The sequence below is a fragment of the Lagopus muta genome, chromosome 6 (assembly GCF_023343835.1).
Source record: "Lagopus muta isolate bLagMut1 chromosome 6, bLagMut1 primary, whole genome shotgun sequence".
In the NCBI taxonomy this organism is placed as follows: Eukaryota; Metazoa; Chordata; class Aves; order Galliformes; family Phasianidae; genus Lagopus; species Lagopus muta.
In genome coordinates, this window is record NC_064438.1 from 10912301 (window position 1) to 10934751 (window position 22451).

Here is a 22451-nt window from a genome sequence, read left to right on the forward strand (position 1 = left end):
CAGACTTTTAATACCAATTAATCATAACTTAATGCCAGAAAAAGTTAAAGACAATTGGAAATGCATCTTTCATAAAATTTTGGAAAATTACATTTTCATAAAAGGGTAATAATAGTTTAAGCAGAATTTATCTGAGCAATCTCTGCAGAAAATAATTCCTTCCCTCTGTTAACATTCAGTGAACCTCGTATTCACTTAATGTGAGCACAATGGGATCAGCTGTCTTGTCAAGTTAATCTATAACATTAATGCAGTGTTCTATCCCACTTTTTCAGGCTTCATGCACATAAAACATTAATATATATGTAGTTTTCAGCAGAATGTTCTTGTGTCCATCAGTTACAAATGCATGGTTTTATCCCCAGACTAATAAAGTACCTCTGTACCTTGCTGTTACCACATATGGTTGATTCCTAAATCTTTTACAAAGGAGCCTGTAAATTAAAATATCTTCTATATGTATTCTGACATCAGTATCTGGGATGTGCTTCAGTGCATATTGCTAGTTAGGTGGTATTTCTGGTTAGTTCTTATGCTAGTTTGATAGAATACGATATTGTTTTGGAAGTCTGAGGTTTGCCTTACAGAAGTGACAGTTGTGGTAAGATTTGGCTTTAGAAAATTATAGGTGCACTGTTAAAAGCTTAAACACTGTACGAAATGTCATATAATTCTTTTGCAGACCACCTGAAAAGAGTTTTTTAATTTTGTCTTTAGTCAGCTGACAGCTGTTAGATTTGCCGCTGTAAATTGACCAGTAATTACCTCTGAACCTCATACTGATGGCTTGCTTCTTAGATTCTCCTGAAATGAATGCTAGAAGGTTGAAAACTGGGAAAAAGTCCTTTGCAAAGGCACCAAAAGATTTGTAGCTTTGCACTGCAAATCAATTCAAACACTGTATGTACTAAGCCTGTTCTCTCCTCACTCCCCACACTCATTTTCCCCGTGAGTTGTTCCCTGCATTTCAAGCTGTAATTAAAAACTAACTGTGAAAACAATCAAATTTGCTTGAATCTTTCTTCAGAAAAAGATCAATTGGCAAACTAAATGCATTATATCCTTGTGATGACACTCATGGATTTTTGCTAGACTACCTGATAATGTGTTTTATTAGAAACTGTTTAAGGTTTCCGATGTAGCGCATTTGTTTCAGTGAGTTGTAACAATACACACATTTCATCAGTATTATAGATTTTAGGTGTCACAAAAGATTTACTTCAATGCCAACTCTATCCTACTGTATTCTTGAATTTTGAACTGCATAGTACTGAGTACTGCCAGCCAGCAACCACACATTTATATTCCAGAATGAATGATGATTACAAATCATGAGTTGCTTAGTTTCAGTTCTGTAACACTTTCATCTGAGAAGAGCAACTTTTTAAAACATGGTCATGTCTCTCAGGTTTGTCTTTTTTTAAAAACACATCCAAAGGCAAGGCTAGAACTACAGTTTTCTTTGCTCATCCTATAGACAGCTCCACTAAGAGCTGGCCATGATAAATAGGTAGACCTAGATTTATCCTTCTTTAGCTAGGGGAAATAGCCTCACATCTGATAAGAGATTATTATCTGATTAGAACATCCCAGATCAGAAACACTTCACATCAAGCTCAGGTCTCAGCAGAGCACACACTCTGTACTACAACAGCGCATGCCCTACCAGGGTCCTCACATGGAGAAGGAGGCTTATTCTGATTATCTAGACCTTTCTAGTTCTTATTGAACTACATATCTAGTACTATATATATTGTACTTGGTGAACAGGCAACTGGAATTATGGATTGCAGGGGAAGCAGAAGACCTAGGAGTGGAAGATGAACTTCTGTGTGTGCTTATGTTTCTGTTCATTGGGGAATGAAAAGCAGATCCAGGAATTGTTAGAAGTTTTCTGATTTTCCTGAACTAAGCTATATGCTTATGCCTTCTTACAGATTCTTATTTCTTTTCTCCTGAGCAGCTACATTCTCTCTCTTGTGAAGAGATGTTAGAATAAATTGTTGCTAGATTTGCATGAAGTACATCTCTCAGTATTTCTATACTCAATGGTTTTCTTTGATAAACACAAGTATTGTACCAAAAATACATTTACTTATTAATCTGGACTGTACAGCAAAATTCTCTTTACAATGAGCAGATCTCCAGTATGTAATATTAAGTTCTTTTGCAGATCATTACACAGAGTAAATGTAAAAAGGTATTCATATCAAACCCCCAACAGTGTGGCAGAGACTGAAGTTCTGTGATTTGCTTTGTATCTTTTAGTATTTGATAGCTCTTAATTACCTCTTATGATCAAATTAATTACCCCTTTTCTAGCTTTGTCTCCATTCTGCATTTGAATTTCAACTACACAGATGCTGAACTACTTCTTTGAGTGAACAAACAACTTATGCGTAACAGTTTTCGCTAACTTATAACAATAGGTATTTTTCTCCAATGAAGTTGCCGCATGGAAAAATTTCTGTTCTCATTGAAGAAGGCAAATAATAAGCAGTGGGGAAAAAATGTTCTGCTACATAATTCCCAAGAAATTCTTCCCTGTATCATAGAAAAATAACCAGGCTGTAACTAAAATCTATTAATTCTCGCCCTTGACTCAGAATTTTTCTTGAAGTTTTCCCTGTGCTTCTTGCTTAGAAGGTTACTTCAGTCTAAACCAGGAGGTTCTGTTTCAGTTCAGAAACTTGACTGCAGGTCTCCAAAGATGTTTAGTTCTTACACTATCTGATGTTTCTTTTCCAATGAAATTAATAGAAAACAGATATATAAATCATTCTCAATCTGTTAGTTTTGGGCAATAGAATTATCCTTGCTAGGGTGCTGTCAGTAGGGGAGGACAAATTTTCGAAATGCCACTATTATCAACTGCTTACATGTGTGGCTTTTAAAACTGTGTATGAATTTGATCAAATTTAGCCACAGTTTTTTAAGACGAGTCTGCGTAAGTGGATGCTGGTAGCTTTGAAGTAGAGAAAAAGAAATCATACACAAGTAAGGCTAGGATTATGTACAAAGTTGGAAATGGAAGAAGGAAACATTGTATTGCAAGCAGCGTAATTCATCACAAGGATTATTTATAGGAAATTGACTTACAAGAAAAATGCTGTAAAATGTGTGAAATACTGTGTTCATTTTGCTTTTTTTGAAATCAAATTGGCTATCTGCTAATTTCAGTTAGCCTGCTAGTATGCCTCTAGTTAAAGTATTCCAACAAGAAACATGTCCAGTTATCGCAGTGCTTACATGGGCCTGTAGAATCTCAGAGGGAAATTTCAAAAGATGTTAGAATGTATGAACATAAGTATAATGATACAGCTGTGCTACAGTCAATTTTAAAAATACTGAAACACAGAAAATTGGTAATCAGTCTTGGTTTTTTTTCTTACCCCTGCATTTCATGCCAGCATGTGTCAACAAGGAACTGGGTTTATGCTTTTAAAATACCATTTGGCTTATTAAACAACATGTAAAAACATTGTCTCTTTAAATAATGTGTTGCAGGTAACTATTGCCTACAGAAAGAGTTAAAAATAACAGGGAGAATCCTTAAGATACTTAGGTATTTGAAGCTACAAAGCAGGGCTGACAGAACATTTTGCATTAAAAGAAAAACAAAAAACCTTCTAAAATGGAACTTCTAATACAAATAAATTTTTTGTAAAAGTGTAGCTGTTCTATAGAATGCTTTATTATTTTCAGTAAAACTAACAACAACAAAAAAGCCAGAGCACCCAACACAGAGTGTTGATAATGATATTGTTTGTCTTTGTCAAAGCTTTGTGGGAGCCAGACAGAATTCAACCCCAAAATAAGTCTGCCAAACAATTTCGCCTGAACTCAGTCTCTGTGCTGCTCATCAAATGACACATAAGATAGTGTAAACCTCTGGGGGCAGGGCAGCTTTCTGCATAAGTTTCAGCTAGAGATACTGAAGACAACTTTGGGAGACAAGCAAGGCATTAGCTGTTGCCTAGTTTCCCATTCCTTGAAATTCCATGTTAGGGGATCAGTTGAAATAGCAGTTGCTGTTCTTTGAAGTACGGGCCCCACAAATAACAGTGTTGCTTTTCTACACCCTGGCCTCGTGCAGCAATAAATTAATTCCCAGACCTGTGAGGTCGTATGCAAAATTAAGTCCTCAAAATGATGTAGGAGGTAAATTCAGTTTGAATGCCAAAGCCTTTGGAAGCAAGGATCAAAGAGTAAATGTGATGCAATTCATTGTTATTCTGCAATTAAAGGTGACATTTTAGTCTATATTGGCTTGTTTCATGAAAGATTTTCTTTTGCTACATTTATACTTGGATCTTCAACTTACTTAAAGGCTTCTGTGAGTATAATCCAAAAATATTTGAGACCTACTCTATTTTTAAGATTATTTTGCAAGGAATATGATTTAAATTGTCTTCCAAATACTTTGAGTTCTTTATCATGATGTTTATACCTATTAAGTCAGTTTATGAAAATACTGTGCTTGAACATCTGTCAAGGGATGAAGATTAGCTGAATAGACATAGGATGCCAGCATATTATATTTTCTGTTATCCTGTATACCGTAATTATCTTGATCCTCAAACAGCTCTGCGACAGTTAAAAACACTTTTGCAGACTTGTTGTTACTGTAAATTCAAAATTTATTTTGCTTGAATCTCAATTGAACTGGAATGTTACAAGACTTCCTTCCCTGCTCGTTTTTTTTTTTTTTTTTATTACCATTTTTATCCATAGATGATTAAAAAGCGGTGAAACAGATTCAGATTTTATTTAAAAGAAAAACTCATAAAAATTCATTCAGCTTTGTGGCAGTATCTTAGGTTTTTTTCTCTTTTTCTTTTTCTTTTTTTTTCAAAATGAAATTTGTTTGAAGAAGTCGATAAATTAAGTGGCCAAACTTGGCAGAAATGTATGCCAATAGAAAATAGATATACTTCGAATAGAGAAATGTGACTATTTCGTTGCCTGCTATAAGAGCAAGTGTATAATCATGATACCAGAGCAAATTTCAAGCGAAAGGCAGGAAGAGTCCTTGATCCACACTTGTAAAGGTGTTTTATGAGTTTCCATAGTCATTCTTTACAATCACTAACTGGCCACTTAGGGTGAATAAAATGCTGTGGCTTAGTCAGTGGTAACATCTGGGACAAGGAAAATTATTTATCATCTTTACTGAAGGTACACAGCCAAAAAGGCTTCTTTGGTCCTCAGAAATGTGAAATATCTTTGTAGTTGTTCCGTTCTCAGGTTATGGGTAAGAATCCTACCTTACTTGCCTCTACCACAAAAGCAGTCCTCATCTTAGCTGTATTGTATTATTTTTGGAGTGATTAATTACCATGACACTGTTTAAAATAATCAAATAGATGATTATTTTATCTGAAATATACTGAAAACCTTATTAGAAGAGTGGGAAGTGGCCAAAGTCTCCAGGAACTGGCCAAGTCTTAGCTTCTGGGTTTGGGCACATGTTAGAAGGAACAGGAAGACTGTGAAGAGAAAGAAAAAGGGGAGAGATGGTCTTGAGATCTGACCATTCTATCTGGGCATTTCACATCTTATGAAAAAGGCAGTAGAATTACAAGCAACCCCAAGAGTGGTTATGTGGAATGTATAACTCTCTGCCTTTGATGCGCACCACAAAGGGAAGGGGACTCATCACTCCTCATGATGGCAAATGTGTGAAGCTATGCTGTTCATTAATTTTTGTGAATTTAGATAAATAATTGATCTTTGCTGCTTCACATGAATAATTGTGAAAAATGCCATTAGAAGTTAGTAATACAACACATAAGACATATTTTGATACGTTCATTAAAAAAAAAAATCCGGCTTCATGGAAGATCCTTATGAGGATCCTTATGATCTTCTGGTATGTTGAGAACAAAGACATATACTGTTACCACAATCATTAAGCAGGCCTAAGTCCAGTGGGAAAGCTAAAGTATAAGGGTAAATGTTGATGTAAAGACCAAATCTCAATTTCTTTGATGTTAAGAGGAAAGATTTCATTGAGCTCAATGAGACTAAGCTTTAGCGTATGTGTTCTTGTTTCTTCCAAGTTAGAATAGTCTTGACATTGCTCAAATGTACTAGATAGACTTTGCTAGCTCTGCATTGTTAAATAGAAGAAATATGTATGCTCAAAACAACCTCTTTACTCCATATTGTATACTTGCAAAATACTCAGGACTGTGGTAGTTTAAGCCATAGTCCCATGTCACCTTGCAAATAATTGATTTACTTTTTCTTCTGTCCACACAAACTCAAACCAAGAGATATTCTCTAATGCAGGAAATGTTTTTATTTAGTTTTTAACCTGTAGGTGCCTATATTCATAAAAAACATAAATTAACACTTAAAAGTAATATTTATAACATACCATTTTCATCCTTTCAAGCATTGTTGTGAAAGACTAGTATATTAGGTAAAGAAGTAAATTATTTTTTATATTAATGCTTTAAAAATATTTTGTAGTCAGAGGCATTGATTGATGACTATTTCCTAGCTGAGATACTGGTGATGTAGTCCTGTAGTCATTAAATATAAGAAACATCTTTAATACATATAGTCTTTATGTGATTGACAATTACTGTACTAGTGTGTTACATCTGAGCAGTAGGATATATATCATTTTCTCAAATATGCAAGAGAAAATCTCCTTTAAGATTCCTGTGCTGCAGAAGCAGTAAAAAACAAAACCATTTACAGAAAATCAAAATTGCTATGCATTCCAACATGGAGCCCAGAATGAGTAAAGAAATTTTCTGTGTCCTTTTATCTGGAAGAATGCACCTCAGACAGAAAAATAGTGACTCAGAAATGGAATAATTTGTCATGTTTTTGAAGAATAAAAAAAAAGATTGGGTATAATACAGCTTGTAGCTTTGAAGGCAAGGGAGATCCATTTTGCCACAACATTTAAATTTACAATTTAAATCATTTTTTCTTGACAAATTTTTACAAGAGAAATAAGCTTGCATTATTACCATAGACAAATATGCTAATTTCATTGCTATAGTTCAGAAAGCTTAAAGTTGGAATATTGACAAACTAAAAACTCATTTAAATTGCTTTCTAACTCCCAGCAAATTTGGTTTTCTTTTCTTGGACTATATACAATAAACCTAAAATTGCATGTATGAAGGGTTAAAGTAACCTGCGCTATTTGACATTAATTCCTAGAAAGTAGTTCAACTGATGAAAAGACATGTCTGAGCAGCCGTACAACGCCTTCTATCTCAGCTGGGGTAGTTTCAAATTTGCAATTGCATTTTAGAGATCAAATGCATTAAACACTAAAGAAGCACAGGAAGGGTGACGGCTTCAAAGGTGTTTTTTTTTTTTAATTGAAAAATAAACATAAAACAAAACCTTATAATTTCTACAAATGTTTTAGAAGTAGTACAACTAATTATGTATGGTAAAAAGTGCCACCTGTTCAGAGAAAAATTTAGCTTTAACATTTAAGCTAACACTGCTTAACCATTCGCTATTCTACTTAGATCAGGTCTAAAAAAGTCCATAATGCATATATATGGCTGCATATATCTGCATAGATTATGCACTAAGCATTTCAGTTTATATTTACAATTCGACTTCAAGTTCTTGAAAGTAGGTCTATTTGCATTGCTCCTAATTCTGCAGTAGGTGGCAGTGGGTAGTGAAGAATATACAACAATATACAGTTTCATTGCCATCATATGCTTAAGATAAGCTTTAAAAATGGCCAAGAGTTTGTTGCTTTTGGGTTACACACATACCAAACAGAAAAGAACTGTTAAGCTGAATTTCTAAATCATCTTGGCTAAAGAGAAGCTTTTGCAAAGTGCTATGAGAATTGATTAAAATGGTAATCAAGTTCAATGAAGATAAAGGTACAGTATATTTCTCTAACTAAATATGAAGGGAAGTTCACAAACGCACAAAAAAAAATTGAACTGAAGGCATAAACTTAGGAGAAATTCTGGTTCTGTAAAGGTGGCTTTATGAACTAGGAGAACATAGTGAACACAGTTTATGAATAGAAGTTGAAGACAGTCGTTTCAGTTTTACCTGAATTGTTTGTATGAATTTTCATTTGTGAGTTGGCTTTTGCAAATAGCATTGCAGTTGATGAAACCAGAGAACAATGGGATGGAAGAGAATTAGGCAGCAAGGTGGCAGTGCATTTCAGTAGCTGATTCTGGGAGATTACAGCACAGCTCCAGTTTTGTGCTTCTTGCACACCTGAAACGTGGGAACTTAAGTGTATTTAGAATGTGAAGTTCGATGAAGAAAAACATCAAAGAACATTCAACGCCTAGTTTATTATTGATCCTTGTTTCTTGTTTGTCTGAAAACCTAGCTTGGTTGGTTTCTGAAGACAGTGCTCAATCATCACTTGATTATTCTCAGGATTTCAGCCCTTAACAGCATGCTTTAAGTTCTCAATACAGAGACCAAGACTTCTAGAAGTGCAAGACAACAGCTAGCTCACATCTCAAATGCTTTGAAATGGCAGTGGTTAAAAGCTCTTGTTTTGTTTCCTGTTTTGGTCTCCAACATTTTAAAGTGGGCAGCTGGAAGATGTTTAGCATGTGGTGAAATGCCTGGTCATGCACAATGCTGGACTTGAACTTTCTGACCAGACAAAGTAAAATTCGTATTGACCTGTGCAACTCTTTTTTTTTGTTTGTGATTTTGTCACAAAACTCTCTGAAGAATTCACATAAGTAGTAAGAAACCTTGAACTAAACAAAATAGCTGTACTTAATTCTCTCTGAATTAATACTTCATGTTACAAATTGGTAGCAGTAAATTAGCAGAAACAGGCAAAGTGATGACTTATTTTAAGTATTGCTGCTGACTCAATGGCAATGAGATTATTGTAATCTCATAATGGCAGTTACTCATCAACTGGTTATCTGCACAATTGAAAATAAGAGTAACTTTTTGATAAAACCAACAATTGTTTAATGTGAGTTTCAAAATACAAAAAAAAAAAAAAAAAAAAAAAAGGAAAATGTGGGACATACTCAAGAAATAAAGTTAACTACTTGCAAGCAATAGACACGCTTTATTTTGTATTCTGTCCAAAGAAAGACCATAAAGCTGAACCTGAGAAGTAACATTGTTTTCATTTAGAAATGACCATTTTACATTTCAAGAAGAGGAAATCGTTGAACCTATTGAAATGTGGCTGATATCTGACTGATTTACTTCTGCATCAGTCTAGTTTTCACGTTGATAAATTGAATGTTCTCAATGAAATTGTGCTAATTTAATGTTGAAATAATTCTTTAATGGCTGTGCATGTATGGATGTCTTATTCTTTGATACTCTTTTTGTTGTGTAGGGTGCAACAAATATTGCATTGTCCTCTTGCAAACCAAATGGTAAGCATCTCTGTGATGAGTTTCCAGACATGCTGAACAAAGCACATCAAAGTCCTCTGTAAAACTATCTGTTTTTTCCATTTTGCATGTTGCTGTTTATGGCTTTTCTTAGACTTTAGAAACATTTAATTCTTGTTGTTCAATTAAACTTGATTTTCTTCTTTTTCCTAAAAGTACAGGGTTCCCTATCAGTGAGATGTAGTTTCTATTCATATGATTTTACCATCAGTGTTTCTTCAAATCTTTAAATGACTGTTCTTGCTGTGAATATTTTTTATCAATTTTTGAAATCTGAAAGTTACTATTTTTTAACATCTAGGAATTCCTCGTACTTCTATGGAAAATGTCACATCTCCAAATTTCTATAAGTTACTTAAGGAGAAAATTAAAAGAAAATGTATAGCATCCAATGTCAACTACAATTTTTTTCATTCACAAACAGCTTTTGACTTACAAAAACAAAACCACTAGCTGAAGCACTGCTCCCTATGGTTTTTTTATTTGTTTGTATGTTTTTTTTTTTTCTCATTTTGTATAAACAAAAGCAAAACACTATTGAAAAATTCTAGTCTTACTTAGGTGATTAGGAGTAGTTCCAAAAATACCCTGGTACTAAATTGGGCTGCAAGTCCAAGAATATGTGTAATATTGAAATGTCAAATATGCATAATACTGAAATATGAAATATATAAGAATAGTGGATGAAAAAAATCAATGTTCCCTAAAATGATGTGGTTTTGTTCTTTCAAGGAAAAATGTCACAGTTGATTATACTTGTTTTTAATAGATTAATGTAAATAAATTGGGAAAAGTAATTTTTATTCTCTGTATTCCTAACCTGGCTACACCTTTCTGCTTGTGCAGATGACTGCAGATAGAAGCTCTTCAGGACATATGAATTGTGCTTGCAGTGTCAATGAACATTAGCAGAACATCTGCTGCAGACTGGACTTGAAGTAAAGGTATGACTTAATTTACCCATGCACAAATAAACAAACAGAAAGAGTTAAAGTCTGAGAACATCCCAGTAATAGTAAGGGAGTACCTAGAGGCTAAAAGTTCTGACTTAGTCTCATGCGAGTCAGAAATGTTTTGCACCTTTTATGCTTTGAAATTCTTCTGCTTTGACATGTGTAGAAATCTCTAAAATTTGAATACCGAAGTACTTCTCTCATTGCCTCTCTGCTTTGCTTTCTTGGTCTGCTAAACATAAGGCACCATGTGTCAAGTCACCTGGTGAGATAGAACTTAATCAGAGCCAAATTTGGCCTAAGCTATCTCCATGAAATGGACATAAGTGTGCCTCCAAGTAGTGAAATATGTGAGTAACCATTACAAGTTTAGCAGGTCCTGAATGATAGTTATCCAGATTAATAGCATGCTATTGAGAAAGAAGCACTCTGAATTCTTTGTTAAGGACATAGAAATCTGCACATGGAAATATCTAGAAAAATTAATAATGATAAGCAAAGCTTTCTTTTTGCAAACCCACCACTAGCTTATAGCTGGGAATGATGAATGATACAAAAAATGTGAGTAGGAGGTGGCATGTTCTTGAACAGAAAGTTCTCCAGCACACTTCTCCACCTCCCTACGCAATCTCAGTTTTTAGATACGTATGCAAATTCATGGCTGCTTGTCTGGTAGTGGAAAGACAGCTGTGGCTCAATATTAACACAATTTTTCCCTTTCTCCTAAAAGTTCACAAAGGATAAGACTGACATGATCTTTTTTTTTTTTAAGGACTCAATTTTTTGGCTTAATGTGAGCAGTAGCGTAAGTTTCTGAACATTTAGCAGAAGCGTAAGGACACTGTTCACTTTGAAAAACGCACACACAAAAAAAATGTAAGCTTGGGAACAAGGTACTGTTAAAAGTAGTGATGCAGTTGACATCTCGTAATGCAATTATTTTCTCTGTGTTGCTCAGTTTTGCATAAATATGTCCTACTACCCCTCCTGAATCTAAAATAGTTGGAGAATCGTTGTAAAAATATTTTTCCTAAAGATCAATACTAGCTAAACCTCCAGGCTACCATGGTGTCCCTGGCTTTGTTCACTCCTAGCTCTAATGTAATTAGGTTGGTCTTCTCAGATTGAACTAGCTAAATAAAATAATAAATATTTAGATATAGTTCTGAGGTTCAGTTTGTTGTACTATGTAATTGGTTTTAAACAAAACTGTGGAGTGATTTCTTGGTAATATGACAGAGGTTTATAGTTTATTCCTTTTTATTTTTCCTAGCTTCCAATTATCTTCCTGTATGATTTCGTAGAGGTTTATATATCAGTCAATTCTAACCTCTTAACTCGATTTTAATAGCTGCCAGAGGTAGCATGTCTCTTCCACTACTTGTCATTTCTTATTGCCACTTACTTTTCTTATCAGTTTCCAGCTCATGTGATGGTAAAGAGGGGAATTTTCTGTGGTTACTTTTTTTTTTAGCTATGTGTTTCACTCATTGCTTCTTAAGTTTAGCTTTAGAACAGGGCTATTTTAAATTGTTGAAGATAAATTCATGCGGTAAATACTTCGACCAGATATCCATAAACCATTTTGGTTCTGTATTCTAATTCAGGAGATGATCTGTCAGAATTAATTGAGAATGCCCTAATGTAATCAAGTCCAGTTCATTAGGCAAACATTTAAATTATTAATTTAAATGCTGGGTAGTTCAACAGCATTATGACAGTAACAAATACCAATGTCTTTTAATTTTTAAATTCCTCCTGTGTATAGAATTGCATAACCTACTACAGCTTTTGCAACTACGCATAAATAGTTTTTACCTTGCTAGTATTTTATCTTCTTGGAATCTGCTAAAGTATTCAGCTCAAAAAAGTGTTATTTTAAATTTGCCTTTTTAAGCACAGAATGCTTAAGATTAATGAAGCATAGGTTGTCATTCTCAATCTTATAACTCTTTTTTGGATGAAGAACACTATAAATTAATGTATAATTATTTAGCATAAGCCTAGTACGATAGTATTTAAACCATTCCCATTCCTTCAGTGGTGAGAAAAATCTCTTCATAAAATAAGCTAATAACACTCCCATTTTCAATTGCCTTCTACTGCTGTAGTGTAGGACATAGGAATTTCCTGAAAATGAAGTAAAAGGGGGGAGAATAAAAGGTGAGGGCAACTGGTCAAGGAGGCTTGTGAAACATCGAAGTGATTAACAATGGTTTTGAGCTGAGTATATAGTGTATCCTGAAAAGGCTGTGCTCAGTCCATCCATTTCAGTTGCTATAAATACAATGGCCGGTGTCTTTCTACTGAACCTAGAGCTACCAAAAAGTTGCAAGAAGTTTGAAATACACTAGATAGAACTGTGAACAATGGCTCCACCTCTGTTATCAGGGGCTAAGCATTTCCTTTCCTGCCATTAGGTCTTTCTGGAAAATGCTGGTGCAAAGTAAGCAGGGCAAAAATGTCAGATCAGATAAGTTTATTTTGATCAATTGCAACTCATGAAGCATCCATGCAGTCACTCAAGTATTCAGGTAATGAGTTGGAGAATTGTAGAAAAAAGAAAAAAAAAAATCAGTCATTTTTTTCTTGAGTCTGAACCTAACTTTTTTGGACTTTGTGTAGTGACTTTATGTGGCATATACCACAGTGATTTTCTGGAGGTAGAGAAGAAATGTATCTTCTTTCCAAATACCTCTGAGCTCTGTTGCTGAACAATATGAAGCTGCCTGAATTTACCCAAAAAACTGTCCTTAGTTTAATAATATGTCTCCTCAATCACCAATGAAACCCACATATCATTTGTAACTGCAGTGACGAGAGGAGTACCAACATATACAAGCTGAACAACCAGGTGTAGTTCTACCCTACTCTTTCTCTCCCTTTTCTATAAAGATATGTTGATATTGTATGCTGCAGTTTTATACAAAAGTGGCCTAAGAATGTCATCAAATGAGTGAGCTTTATATCAGAAATTATTTTAGTTCAGTAATGTAGAGCTTCACCTATTGTTATTATTCTTCCTATACAGCTTCAGATGTTGCAATGAAATGTGTCTTGAGTTCTGATTATTTCTTCTTCTTCCTCTCTGGGTTGCCCATCCTGGCAACTTTAGCAATATCCTTTTGCATATCAGATTCATGTGAAAACCAGGCAATCATAGATAGCTCCCTTAAGCCAAACCTCTTCTGTGTGATTAAGAATAGATTCTGTGGGGCTGATATATCTGCTTGAGAAAATGTAGGTACAGTGAGTAAATGAACGGCAGGTGTCTTTGCCCTGAATTACAAGGTATGCGTAATACCAACTTCAGGACTGACAAGGAATATCAACTTCAGATAAAACCAATGGAAACTGGGTAACATGCTGCTATAATTTCTGGAGTGTGCTTGCTGATAGAGGACCAGCTGTAAAACTATAGTCTTGCCACATGCCACTTTTGCTGCAGGAACTTTAATGCACATTTTGTTATTCAGCATTTTTGATTGCAAGAGCTGAACTTTGCATTCAGCTGTATTTCTTTACATCAAGCTTCACCTAGCTTTTAAATATGTTTGTATTGTATGCCCAATCTAGTATTTGATTTTCTACTTTGGCACGCTCTTAAGATTTTTTTAATCTGATTTTTTTAAATTATAATATATAATAATTGTTAAGCATGGCACAGTGTTTTTAGCAGCATCAATTATTTAGTGTGATTTGCTTGTTTCTCATTATTCATGTTCTCTTGAATATTAAAAATATTTGTTTAGTAATGAACAAGTCTTTGCAATTTTTCAAATTGCAGCTTGCAGAGGTTAAGCTTATAGAAATGTTTGATACAATTTCTGTCTAAAACAGGGCCTTTTCTGTCATTATTTTATGTGTTGTTGGAAGGAAAGCAATTTTCTCTGAAAACAGAAAGCTTTATTTAGTACATGTGATGGACAGAATTAACAAAAAGTACATTCAAGCGGAATGTTGTGTTTTGAGCTGGAGAAAGATCATTAAGCAATACTGAAGAGATGGATTCTACATAAAAATCCTACCAAACAGAGAGTGTGCTGCAGCATCAGAGAAGGCACAGAAACTGAAGTTAGATTCACAGATAGAGCAGAAAGTATTGGAAGATGACACAGAAATGTCTGTAACATTTTTAGAGAAGTGAAATCAACTGGGCAGAAGTTGTTAACACCAGTTCAGCATCCAGCTGATACACAGGCATACGAGATCCCATGCTTTTAGTGTAAGACTTAGTTGTCCGCTCTCTGGCAGTTCTCCTTTTAGGATCAATCTCATGTACAATGCCTGAAAAACCTGTTCATTCCTGTGTATCCACAGAATCTGTGTGCCAGGACTAGTTAAGAAAATGAGACACACAAGGCCTAGCAGAAAGACCCAGGTGGCTGTGCTCTGTTGCTCTGACGGTCATCTCAGTAGGATGCACACTGAACAAAGCTTGTTTGTTCTTCAGTAGCCTTACACCACAAGTCCTCCCTTGTCAGTTGATTTAATGCACATATATGCACATACACGTGCACACGATCACCCTTGACCATATGGTTTATCGCATTTACATGCATACCCATTCTGTGAACTGCCAAACGTGCCATTTTGCCTTTCCTCACATGCCCTAGCATGTACAGCAGTTTCTCCGACAGAGAAATATGAGGAGTTTATAAGTAAAATCACTGCCAAACATGAACTGGGACTAAATTTTATCAAAATTATGCCAAGCATGGATTTTTATTTGCATGGACTAAGCTTGTCTGTCCTAGTCAGCTTAAGTTTATAAAAATATATCGGTAAAATAGGCTGTAACATTCAGTGGAAGAACGTTCAGAACAAAATTTCAAGGTGGTGGTGGCAAATGCTGGGCATTTTCAGAATCTGTTTAACTTTATGGATATGGGGAAATATAAATTTCCCCATAATATTTTTGATAATTTTCCAAGGTCTCAAGCGTGATATTCTGCCAAGTTTTGCAGGATTTTTAAATTTGATGAAATTCAGTAACCACATCACTGTTCCCATACTCCTATACCAGCCTGAAACACAGGAAACAAACTTTGTTTTATCACTCTTTGTTCTGTATGCTAAAAACAGTCCATGGAAAACATGGTTACATCTGAGTCATTTCCATTCCCCTTGTCATTCTTGACTTTTTAGTGTAATAGTGTAAAAGCTATTGAGACTTCATTTCCTATCTTACCTGCCTTCAACCTATCTCTCATTCCCTTTAGACAGTGGTTCCATTTGATCTCCTGATGTGTTATTATGGTTTTCCTTCAAAATCCAAATGATTTTGAGGAGAGTAGTCAAAACTAATGAGATTGCAGTGAAAGCTTAAGCTTTCCTTAACCCTGATTGTTTCGTACCTCTGAACAGAAAGAACTAATTTGACTCCCTAACTTCAATGACTGCTAAATAGCACTAATGCTAATCAGCAAATAGTTTAAGAAGTTGTGAACAAGCCACAGTTCATATGTTATTTCTGTGTTCAAGCTGGTAGGGCACACCTCTATATTTGAGTGGAAAACCACACAAAAATTATGACAAAACTAGGTCATGAGAAGAAAGACAGTTTTTATTTTTTTCTGTCTCTAGCAAACAATTTTCTGAGGAAGATTTGTCTAAATTGCCAAAGGAAATACAGAACGTTAATTGTATTAGAATTCCTATATTCACAAATTCCACTGCTGCTTAAAAAAATCTAGTTTAATATTTCTAGTTCAAAATTTTAGAATAAAGATAATGCAACATAATTAAATAGCCTTCAAAAGACATGTTGAAGTAAGTTATGCATAATTAGATGGCTTATAGATGAAGAAATGTAGGCATGGGGGAAGGTTAAATTGCTTTGTTATGTTTACACAGCATGCCACTGTCAGTCTCAAGAACAGAACTAAAGAATCTCTAGTCTTAAACACATTACCTACAACTACTTTTTGTAAGAAGGATTACTGTTTGCTAAAGGACTAGTGTGCATATTATTACTGCTTTATATCATTTTAGTTCTAAGTGTGTCCAATGCATTGAATAATAAAATAAATTAAGGTTTGTAAAGGATAACTGAACCACAAAATATTCCCTGGGGTGAGCTTGCTTTTAATTGGAGGTCTTTTCTTAATTAAAAAATAGAATGAGCAGACCTCCTATTTTTATTTTCATTTATTTTTAGTTTTTAAAGATAATTTTCTGCAGTAGACATAAGATCATCATTTTTTGTCTTTTTGTTGTTTTGTTGTTGTTGTTGTTTTATTGTTGTTGTTTTTTTTTTCTTTCCATTTACCAGCATTTTTCTTATGTGGTTGAAAAGACCTTAGCTTTACTCAGGGGAAAGGCCTCATGCTGAGAAGTAAGGAATCCCAGTTGTATACTTAATCAAAGTGGCATGCTCCACACTTTGTTTCTGAGTAATTTCTGTAGCTAACTCATGTGATCTGTATTTTTTGCTTGCATGAATCAAGTCCAAAGTTTGAAACTGACTCAGTTGTTTTTCATGCTGACAGGCAAAGGAAAGGTTTTTTGGGGAGGCAGGTGAATGGGGTTCAACTCAATTCAGACTGCTGAAAGGAAACAAAAAAGATTATTTGAAATCCATGTATACTAGGATGAAAGATTAGAGATACCAAACAATAACTGTCCAAACAAATTGTTGATTGGAGTATCTGTATTAGGTGATGTTTGTAGTCTCTACATGTAGGATGATGGAAAACACAGATTGTGGTGGTGAAAGTAGATCAACAATGGAGCCTGATGCTTTGTTTCCACTTTTCAAAAGCTTTTTCCCCCCCCCCCTTTTTTTTTTTTTTTTTTTTTTTTGATAAAGCCCAGGAAATTGTTAGCAACATGCTGGTGGGAAACTATGGAAAAGAATATAAACTGTATCAATGGTGCAGTTCTTATCCCAAGAGCTGCGTTGGTGGGTGTGGGAATAGCATGCTTTCAATGTGAGCTGTTGCAATGAGATAGCATTGAGAAAGCAGGGCAGAGAGCAGCACAGATTTAGTCTAGGGAACTAAGGGCTTTATCCAGCAGTAATGTGTATAAGGACAGACAATGTAGCACTTTATTTAGTTTAACAACAAAGAATTGTAAAAGGATTTGATAGTAAGGGGTTGGAAGAAAAGCTGAATATATCTGCACAGTGCAGTAATTTTTTTAAAAGGTATTTAAGTGATATACTTACAACTTTGAAAGAACAAAAAAGCAGCAGTTAGAGCTAGCAAGAATAGTTGTGATTATTTTAGAATGGGGTTATTTAAAAACATTGAAGGCTTGTTAGGAAAAGGACCCAGGAGGCAGCTAGTACTTTGTTGAATTTGGGACTAAGATACAAACAGAGGCGTATGTGGAAAAGCAGGACTGAAAGATGTTTTTAAAAAGGTCAGTTTTACCCAACATTACAAGAAGATCACCCAAAATATATTAATCTCAGACTTCAGTATGTGATTATTTTGGTTTGACGTTTAAATGTAAACAAGTTTTGGCTGCAACTTTCACAAAATACTAGATGTTCATTGCCACTGTTTATATTTGGCCAAAGGGGTGAGTGGTCAAGTGATTCTGTATATCAGTGATAATTCTGCTTTGGGAAAGATTATAGAACAAGAAAATCAATATGGATCTGTATTTTGCTCTTGTGTCTGGACATACGTTTCTTTCCAGCACAGGAAAATACTGTTCAGGGAAGGCAGGCAAAAATGATAAAGGAATGTGAACAGCTTTTCACATTTGTCATTTGATAGTAACAGGGAGAAACTCTGAAGAGCAAAAGCATCCTAGATGCAAAAAAATCATACGAATGAGTGTTTAGGTTAAAACTATGTAGATCTGAGTGGCATTGTTGGTAAAAATATTTATTGAATTGAGAATATACATAGCTAACTGCCTCTGCAGTATGTGGACCTCTCCCTAAACTTAACGTACCAAATTTTATTTTATGATTTTGTGACCTGCATGACTTCCATTAGGGAGTAAGCAGAAGCATCTAAGCCCATTGAAATTCTTTTAAATGGAAAGATGCCCTCAGGAATCCCTCCTGTTGTGTATGAAAGTACAATTATGTGGTTAACATTTTGAAATGTAAGTGAATGGCTGCCACTCTGTGTATACTTTTTAGATTAATATTGTATAAAATGCTAGCCACATTGTCAATCAGTGGAACAGTGCTTTTTTCACTTTTGATGTTCCAGAATATCTTTCTGACCCCAAAGTAGTCTACAGTGGTCTTCAGGCAGCCTGCTATATATCCTAACACTATACCATTTACTTGGTACATTTACTAAAAACTTGAAAGAGAAAGTTTCTGCATTTTCATTCCAAGTTTTAAAAGCAAGCAAACAAAAGAAAACAAAGATCAGAAAATCTGAAATGGTAAATGGAACTAACGAAGCCATTTTGGCTTAAACTTACAGAGCAAAATTGAAAAGAGGAAGTTGTTTTTTCACAGTCTTAAAAGCATTCATAAGATACACCTTATAGCAGCATTCTTTCAATTCCCAATTAGTAAACAGACTAGATGTGTTTATAATCCCACAGCTTCTTGCTGGACATTCACTACTTGTCTGCAGGCGGCAGAAAAGCTAAATAAAATTAATGAGGAAAAATGTCTTTTGGACTGGGGGAAGGGAGGTTTAGAGGCAAAACTGGGGTGAGTACAGACTTCTTAGCAACATATTTTCATTTATTTCACTGTAATATCTTTTTTTTCTAACTGCATATACTTCAAAGGTAATGCAAAATTGGAATTACGAATATCACTGCTTTGTAGTGAATGTATTGCAAGATTCTTAAATAATTAAATTATGCGAGTTCTTAAAATGGACTGTAATTAGTCATTAATGAGCAAAATCTATTGCTGTGCAGAGTTGATATACTCCACACAGACTATACTTAAATTTTACAGGATTTGGTTTAATTTCTAAGTGCATGCGTGTGGTAAAAATCAACTGTTGTATATCTTTTAAGATAATCCATACATTAACTAGTAAGCTATATAAAATAGCAAATATTTAATTTTACTATAATAAATTATAAATTTGTCGATGACTCAGTTTTTGGCTTCTGTTTAATGAGAATCTTTGTTTAGAAACTTGGCTAGGGGAAGATTTGATGCTAACAAGGATTAGCAAGTTTAATAAGTTTAACTGGCTTACAAAGTTGTTGGTTTTTCATTCACAAACCCACATCTCAAATTCACACTACACAAGATCTACATGAAAAGCATTGTCATCTAATGACCCTCAGATATAAAAACATATTATGGTGCATCTTGTTCTTAATAAGATTAGTACTAGCAAACAAAAGCTTACCTTTTAAAGTGTATAAGCATAAAGGATAAGGAATTAGTGGAATATGATGCTCTCAGATGAGATGCAGGCAAATGAGCATTCAAGGATCCACAAAGAAATTTACATTTCTGTACATGGACTAAATTCACTAATACTGATCTGAGTAGTTGTCTTGCTGAAATCAATGAACAGCACTCACACTTAAAAGACTTCAGAGTTATGTATATTGCTGAATTAAGCCAAGCAATAGTGGAAGCTCCTTTGGATTGTTAGTTTAAAAGAATCCTTAGTAAGCAGGAGTAAAACAGAAATAGACACAAACTCTTTCGTTAAGAAAGCAAGTTTTCTTAATGTTTGCACTTCTGTGAAAAGTTAATCTTGGTTAAGTAAATGCCATGTGTTTAAAACTGTGGTTAACATGAATTCATTATAGGAGTTTGCTCCACAATTTGGTCATTAAAAGCTCCATTGTGAGTGCTCTGTTTGGTAATTTAATTAAGGATATTGCCAAGATGGCCTTCTCTTCTTCAAACTGAACAACGCAAGCTCTCTTAGCCTCTTACAGGGGAGGTGCTCCAAGCTTCTAATCATCTTTGTGCCCTTTCTCTGGACCCACTCAAGTATGTCCAAGTTTTTCTTATGCTGGAAGCAGTGAGCTGAATGCAGTACTCCAGGTGGGGTCTCACAACAGAGGAGTGGAAGAGTCACCTCCCTTGACTTTTTGAGAGTACTTCTTATGTTGCAGTCTGGGATATTTCAGACTCATATCCAGTTTTTCATTCACCAGTCCCCTCAATTCCTTCTTTGCCGGTCTGATTTCTATTCACTTATCACCCAGGCTCTGCCTGTGTTTGGGATTGCCCCCCAGGTGCAGGACCTAGTGCTTGACCTCCTTGAACTTTGTGAGGTCCACACGAGCCCAACTTTTGAGCCTGCCAGTGACTAACTATCTGGATGTCATTCCTTCCCTTCTGCATGTCGATAGCACCACATAAACTTGGGCACTTAATCTCCCTGTTCATGACACTAGCAGAGATATTAAACAGTATTTGTCCCAGTACTGACCCCTGAGGGACACTGTTTGTCACTGGTCTCTGCTTGATTTTCAAGCCATTGACTGCAACTCTGTCAAATCCATGTCTCTCCAAATTGGAGATGAGGATGTTGTGTGAAATAGTGTCAAGTGTTTTGCATGAGTCCAAGTAGATTATACTAGTTTCTCTTCCCTTCTCTACTAATGCTGTAACCCCATCATAGGCCACCAGGTTTATGAGGAAAAATTTGCTCTTAGTGAAGCCATATTTGCTGTAACCTATAACTTCTTTGATCTCTCTGTGTCTTAGCATAGTTATCAGAAAAAGGATATGCTTCATGATCTTGAGAAATATAGGGCTCTCAGAGACTGGCTGTACTGTAGGTCCCTGGATCTTTCTTTCTCCCTTTCTAAATATGGATGTTATATTTCCCCTTTCACTTCTCAAGTGATGCAGAGTGGCTTAGCAACTTCATCTGCCAGTCCCGTGAGGACCTTCAGATGCATCTCTTCAGTTCCTGTGGATTTGTGCACGTTCAGGTTCCTGAGGTGGTCTCAAATCTGATCTTCCCCTTCAGTAGTCTTCATTATTCCAGTCCCTGCATTTGTTGGTATGACTAGAATGAGACTGGGGGAAGAATGATCCCAGTGTTTCAGCAATTCAGGGTATAGCATTACCTGCCAGTGCACAGTAAATGTTCCTCATCGGAGGTAAAGGAGAAAAAAAAATGATCTTTCCTTTGTTCCTCTTCCCTGAAATACAGGAATTCAACTTCAATATAAGTATTTTATCTTTCTGACTGTGAGGGTGACTAATCACTTACACAGGTTGTCCAGAGAAGTAAAATTTCCTTGGAGATACTCGAAACTTGATTGAATGTGGCCCTGCACAACCTCTGTGGTCCAGAGTTGCCTTCCAAAATAAGTTTTTCTTTCTTCCTCAACAGTTAAAATGAATGTCAGTGAAAGTAATGAAATTATAAGTGATTAAAAGAATTTGTTTTTTCTTTTTCAATGGCATCAGTCCATCAAAGAGGTTGAACTTTCAAAATGCAAACAGTCTTCAGTTTTATCAGTGAATAAGAGAATAATACTCAGCATTTTGTCATTCCAAAATATGCTTGGTGATACATGCTCACCAGGCATGGTGTGAGTGGTTCATTTGCCTCAACATAAGAACCAAATGAGGAAAAATTCAAAAAAGCAATGAAGGAGAAGAATGTGGAAACATCTATATTAAGAGAATTTAAAACTTCCAAAATAAGATTTAGTCAACCCAGTAAAGCTATAATTTGATATGTACTAATTGTATACAGAATCATATTAATTGTCCAGTTCAAGAATTTGCATAAAAAAGGAGATAAGTAATGAATTAAAAGCTAAACATACAGTTTGGTGGAAGTGTTTCCTCAATCAAAGAATTGTGCACTTCTGAGGGGAAAGGTCCAGAATGCTAAGTGCTGTATTTTTCTGTAGGATCATTCAAATTATTAATAATCAGCACATAGAATATATGGGATAATCAAAAGGAGTTCTGATTTGTGGGTACAGCATAATCTTTCATGTATTTTATTCTTCCAAATTTTCATCAGGTCAATAATCTTCTTCATACAGGAATATTCTTGCTTCAAATATTATCAAGCACCCACAGAATAGGAAGTTGAATTCTTTTCAATATTTTAATGAATAATTATAATTAATCAATTAAGAGTTCTAAAGTTTTTTGGTTTTTTTTTTCTGGAGGATTCTTTGAAAGTCACTATAAAATTTGAAAGCATTATCTTTCAACTATTTA

At 35.0% G+C, this 22451-nt stretch overlaps 1 long non-coding RNA gene across 2 annotated transcripts in view; it reads left to right on the forward strand.

Annotated features, from left to right (window-relative positions):
• Positions 1 to 22451, forward strand: part of LOC125694491 (uncharacterized) — a 111011-nt gene that overhangs the window by 47897 nt on the left and 40663 nt on the right. For both annotated transcript variants that reach the window (XR_007377581.1, XR_007377582.1), the window contains one exon: positions 10242 to 10339. This is a non-coding gene — a long non-coding RNA (uncharacterized LOC125694491). The remainder of the gene's footprint in view (positions 1 to 10241; positions 10340 to 22451) is intronic.